The sequence below is a fragment of the Tamandua tetradactyla genome, chromosome 9, assembly GCF_023851605.1.
Source record: "Tamandua tetradactyla isolate mTamTet1 chromosome 9, mTamTet1.pri, whole genome shotgun sequence".
NCBI lineage: Eukaryota > Metazoa > Chordata > Mammalia > Pilosa > Myrmecophagidae > Tamandua > Tamandua tetradactyla.
The window spans coordinates 6364197-6370661 of NC_135335.1; the positions used below are offsets into that span (position 1 = coordinate 6364197).

The 6465-nt window shown below is 42.5% G+C and overlaps 1 pseudogene; it reads left to right on the forward strand.

Annotated features, from left to right (window-relative positions):
- The first annotated feature begins 1825 nt into the window (after positions 1–1825).
- On the forward strand, positions 1826–3667 carry LOC143645829 (kinesin-like protein KIF2C pseudogene; annotated as a pseudogene).
- The last annotated feature ends 2798 nt before the right edge of the window (positions 3668–6465 follow it).

The window sequence follows — 6465 nt, forward strand, 5'->3', positions numbered from 1 at the left end:
TAAATATAAACTTTGTACAATTTAAGCATTAATTCCCCATTCCCTACCCCACTCTGGTCCCTGATAACTTTTATTCTAGTTTCTGACTATGAACTTGCTTATTCTAATTATTTCATGTAAGTAAAATCATAGTTTGTCCTTTTGTGTATGGTTTATTTCACTCAACATAATGTCTTCAAGTTTCCTTCATGTTGTAGCATGTATCAAAACTTCATTCCTCTTTATGACTGAATAATATTCCACTGTATGTGTGTACTGCATTTTATTCATCCATTTATCTGTTGATGGACACTTGGGCTGGTTCCATCTGAAAAATTGTGAATAATGCCACCATGGACATCAGTGTAAAAATATCCATTCAAGCCCCTGCTTTCAATTCTTTGGGGTGTATAACCTAAAAGTGGCATTGCAAGGTCATATGGTAATTCTGTACTTAGTATTCTGAGGAGTCACCAAAACTGTCTTCCACAGTTTTAAATTCCCACTGACAATGAATGATTATACCTATTTCGCCCCATCCTATCCAGCATTTATTATTTTCCATTTTTAATTGTATCCGTTCTAGTGGGTATGAAATGGTATTCCATTGTGGTTTGTCTTTTTTTTTTCCCATTGTGGTTTTAATATGCATTTTCCTAATGGTTAATGATTTTGAGCATCTTTTTCATGTGTTTTTGTTTTGTTTTTGCCATTTGTATATCTTCTTTGGAGAAATCAGAGACTTAAAAATAGTCAAAGAGCTAAAAGAAAACATGGACAAGGAAGTAAAGGAAATCAGGAAAACAATGGATGAATACAAAGAGACTATCAATAGAGAGATGAAAATTATGATACAGAAGAAAATAGAGCTGAAGACTACAGTAACGGAATTAAAAATTCCCAAGAGAGATTCAACAAAAGATTGGAGCTGGTAGACGAAAGAATCAGAGAACTTGAAGAGAAGATAATTATAATCATTCAATCTAACAAGCATAAAGAAGAAAGAATGAACCTGTGGGACACTATCAGGTATCCCAATAACTGCATTTTGGTAGTCCCAGAAGGAGAAGAAAGAGAGAAAGGGGCAAAGAGACTATTTGAAGAAATGATGGCTGAAAACTTAAAGAAGGACATGAATATACGGAACCAAGACGCTCAATGAACTCCAAACAGGATAAACCCAAATAAGTCCACACTATGGTATATTATAATCAAACTGCCAAATGCCAAAAATAAAGAGAGGATTCTGAAAGCCACAAAAGAGGCAAAATGTGTCACATACAAGGGAGCATTTATAAGATTAAGTACCAATTTCTCTTCAGAAACCAGGAAGGCAAGAAGGTAGGGGATGCCATATTTAAAGTACTGAAAACCAAAATTGCTGACCAAGAATTCTATATCCAGAAAGACTGTCATTAAAATATGAGGGAAAAATTGAAGTCTTTGTGGGCTTAGTAGAATCGTGGTTTCTTGGCACTTCGTGTTTCTTTTCATCACTTATCCACCTACTACCCGTGGACTCATTGCTTCAGGCTTCCTGTTCCCCACCACACCGTCAAGATCCAATGCAGTAATGACTTAATTCACAGGGCTAACGTAAAGACAGTGAACTTGGAGAAGTCCTACGTTTCAGTGGCAAAGACAGAAGGAGGAGCTACAAAGGGCAAAGAAATTGATTTTGATGATGTGGCTGCAATAAATCCAGAACTCTTCCAGCTGCTTCCCTTACACCCAAGGACAATCAATCTTCCACTGAAGGAGAATGTAACAATCTAGAAGCAAAAGCGCAGATTGGTCAACTCAAAAATTCCTGCTCCCAAAGAAAGTCTTCCTGGCCACTCTTCGCATGCCCACTATCTCAGAGGTTTGTGTTGCCACTCATTGTGATATGGAGGTGGAGCTGCCTGTGTCCGCAAACTCCCACAAGCAATTTTCAGTTCCCACCGGCCCCCCTAGACTCTCCTGCCCTGTAGTAGCTGAAATGCCTTCTGGCCTTCCCGCAAAGCGGAATGCCTAGACCTGCCTGGGAAAGGCCAGAATGCATTTCACGATGGTCAGCAAGGAGGTGGAAGAGAAAGTCCATTTCATCTGAGGCAGCTCTTCTGCAAACCCTGTGAATTCTGTTTGGAAGACATCATATACTGTGAAAGAAATGGAAAAAATGAAGAACAAGTGAGAAGAGAAGAGGGTCCAGAACTCTGAAACTAGAACAAAGTGAGCTCAGGAGTATGACAACAGCTTTCCAAATTGGAAACCTGCCTAGATGATTAAAGAATTTTGGACACTTTGGAATGTCATCCACTTACCATGTCTGATTTTATCAAACAGCACAGGGTATGTGTCTGTGGACTGAATAAGCAAGAATTGACCAAGAAAGAAATTGATGTGGTTTCCATTCCTAGCAAGTATCTCCTCTTACTACAAAAACCCAAATTAGAAGTGGATTTAACAAAGTATCTGGAGAACTAGGCATTCTGCTTTGACTTTGCATTTGATGAATCTGCTTCGAATGAAGTAGCCTACAGGGTCACAGCAAGGTCACTGGTACAGACAGTCTTTGAAAGGCGAAGGCAACCTATTTTGCATATGGCCAGACAGGAAGTGGCAAGACACATACTATGGGTGGAGACCTGTCTGGGAAAGGCCAGAATGCATCCAAAGGGACCTATGCCATGGCCTCCTGGGACGTCTTCTCCTGAAGAACTAGCCCCACTACCAGCCTGGGCCTGGAAGTCTATGTGACATCCTTCAAGATCTACAGTGAGAAGCTGTTCAACCTGCTCGACAAGAAGGTGAAGCTGTACCTGTTGGAGGATGGCAAGCAGCAGGTGCAGGTGGTGGGACTGCAGGAGCACCTGGTTAAAAGTGCTGATGATGTCATCAAGGTGATTGACACAGGCAGTGCCTACATAACCTCTGGGTTGACATTTGCCAACTCACTCCCATGCCTGCTTCCAGATTCTTCTTCAGGCTAAAGGGAGAGTGCACGGCAGGTTCTCTTTGGTGGATCTGGCAGGGAATGAGTGAGGGGCAGTCACTTCCAGTGCTGACCGGCAGACCCAGCATGGAGGGTGCATAAATCAACAGCAGGCTCCTGGCCTTGAAGTGGTGCATAGGGCCCTGGGACAAAACAATGCTCCCACCCCATTCCACGAGAGCAAGCTGACACAGATGTTGAGGGGATCCTTTATCGGGGAGAACTCAAGGACCTGCCTGATTGCTGTGATCTCACCAGGCATGAGCGCCTGTGAATATACTTTAAACACACTAAGATATGCAGATGAGGTCAAGGAGCTGATCACCCACAGTGGACCCAGTGGGAAGCAGCCAACTCAAATGGGAACAGAAGAGACCGAGGCCAACTCTAATGGGGCTCCGATCACAGGCAATTGCTCCAAGGAAGAGGAGGAAATGTTTTCCCAGATGTCCAGCTTTACTGAAACCATGACTCAGATTAGAGAGCTGGAAGAGGGAACCATGGAAGAGTCACACTGGCTTGAGCTATCTGAGATGACCGAGCCAGCCAGACTACGACCGGGAGACCTTTGTGAACAAAGAAGAATCTGCCCTGGCTGAACAGGCCAAGCATTTCTCAGCCCTGTGAGGTGCCATCAAAGCCTTGCGCCTGGCCATGCATCTGGAAGAACAGGCCAGCAAGCAAATAAGCAGCAAGAAATGGTCCCAGTGACACCTGTGAATAAATATTTTGGTTTTGCACCCAGCCTCCTTCCCTTGTGCATCTCTTCCCAGCAGACTTTGGGCTCCTGGTGGGTCTAGACCGGGTCTGAGCTGGGGACAAGCTCTGATGTCCCAGTGGTTTTTAGCATTTGGGCCCAGGGCAGTTGGGGGTCAAAGCTATGACAAGGGACAGTATTTTCCTTTCCTCAATTGTCGTCCTCAGGGGAGTAAGGATGGGAGGAAGGGGCTTTTAGTTATCATTATGTGGTGCCCTTCCTCTCCATCAAAAGGCGAAGGCTTTCTGGCGTAGAGGATCCCCCTGGGCAGCATTCTGGCTGGTGGAGAAGGACATCTAGGGGTTGTTCTGGTTCTGGAGAGAGAGGCTGAGCCTTTACTCCAGCCCAGCTGACCCTGACCCGCCTTCCACACCTTTGGTCCAGGCACAGTATGTCTTGTTTTTTAAGGTTCCCAGGACCTTTCTCTTCTTTGCTGTTTTTTAAGACCCAAGAGGAGCCCTGCTGTTTTCTGTTTTATACATTATGTCTAACAAAGAAAGAGAAAAGAAAAAAAATGAGGCAAAAATGAACACTTCCCAAATGAACAAAAGCTGATGGAATTCAGCCCCACTAGACCTGCCCTACAAGAGATGCTAAAGAAGGTGGGCCACGGTGGCTCAGCAGGCAGGAATGCTTGCCTGTGATGCCAGAGGACCCGGGTTCGATTCCCGGTGCCTGCCCACATGAGAAAAAAAAAAGAGATGCTAAAGAGAGCTCTGTGGGTTGAAAGGAAAGGACAATAGATAACAGATCAGTGCATGAACAAATAAAGGTCTCTGATGAGGGTATGACATTGGTAAAATATAAATGCCAGTACTGTTATATTTTGGGTTTGTAACTCCACTTTTCACTTCCTATAGGATATAAAAGGCAAATGCATAAAATGTAAAAAACTTAGCATGTAATGATAAATCAATGGCTTTGGACTCATAACGAGTCAACTTGTAACTTGTGACTAGACCTATGAAAAGGAGGGGCGATGGTAGAGTATAGGAACACTGTGTTTATACTCTTGACGTTAAGTTGGCATCACAACAAACAAGATTGTTAGGGATTTGGGAGACTACATTTAAGCCTCACGGTAACTACAAAGAAAATATCAGAGAATACACAAGCTCATAGAGACAGAAAATAGAGTACACATTGCCGGGAGTGGGGGAATGGGAGTTATGCATAATGGGTGTAGTGTTTCAGTTTGGGAGAGGGGAAAGTTTGGGTAATGGAAGGTAGTGAGGTTGCCACAGTCTTGTGATTGTGGTTCATCCCATTGAACGGTATGTTTTGATAGATATTTTTTTTCCCACGATTTAAAAAAGAAAGAAACTAAAGAGGCAATGATAATTAAATTAAATACATGATCCTCAAGGGAATCTAATAAGGGAGGAGAAAATTCTCAGAGACATTAGTGGGCCACGTGAAAAAATTGGAATAGAGACTGTTTGCTTTCTATCCATCAATGTTAAATTTCTTAAACTTGATAACTGCATGCAAGGCGGTTACATAAGTGAATATCTTTGTTCTTAAGAAATATGCATGTTCCAAACACAGTCGAGAGGTTATCCTGGAGGTTATTCTTTTTTTTTTTTTTTAACTTTTTTTATTAATTAAAAAAAATTACAAACAAAACATTAAGACATCACCCCACTCTACACATGCAATCAGCAACCCTTAACATCATCACATAGCTGCATATTCACCACCCCCCAGAATATCTGCATCGACCCAGAAAAAAGAAACAAAAAGACAACAAAGAAAAAAAAGATTATACATACCATACCCCTTACCGCTGGCCTTCATCTACCACTAGCATTTCAAACTAAATTTATTTTAACATTTGTTCCCCCTATTATTTATTTTTATTCCATATGTTCTACTCTTCTGTTGACAAAGTAGATAAAAGGAGCATCAGACACAAGGTTTTCACATTCACAGAGTCTCATTGTGAAAGCTATATCATTGTTCAATCATCATCAAGAAACATGGCTACTGGAACACAGCTCTACATTTTCAGGCAGTTCCCTCCAGCCTCTCCACTACATCTTGAATAACAAGATGATATCTACTTGATGCATAAGAATAACCTCCAGAATAACCTCTCAACTCTGTTTGGAATCTCTCAGCCATTGACACTTAGTCTCATTTCACTCTTCCCCCTTTGGTCGAGAAGGTTCTCTCAATCCCTTGATGTTAATTCTCAGCTCATTCTAGGGTTTTTCTCAGTCCTTTGATGCTGAGTCTCAGCTCATTCCAGGATCTCTGTCCTACGTTGCCAGGAAGGTCCACATCCCTGGGCGTCATGTCCCACACAGAGAGGGGGAGGGTGGTGAGACTGCTCGTCATGTTGGCTGGAGAGAGAGGCCACATCTGAGCAACAAAAGAGGCTCTCTTGGGGGTGACTCTTAGGCCTAAATTTTAAGTAGACTTGACCTATCCTTTGTGGGGTTAAGTTTCATATGAACAAACCCCATGATTGGGGGCTCAGCCTATAGCTTTGGTTGTCCACACTGCTTGTGAGAATATCAAGAATTCGACTTGGGGAAGTTGAATTTCTCCCCACTCTCACCATTCCCCGAAGGGGGCTTGCAAATACTTTTCCAGTCACTGATCAAATCACTCTGGGATTCATCGGGGCATCACTCTGGACAAACCAACAAAATCTCATTTCCTACCTGAGATTCCAAGTACTTATGACATTCAATCAAACTATCTACATGAGTTATATTAGGAAATGCTCTAGTCAAAATATAAATTT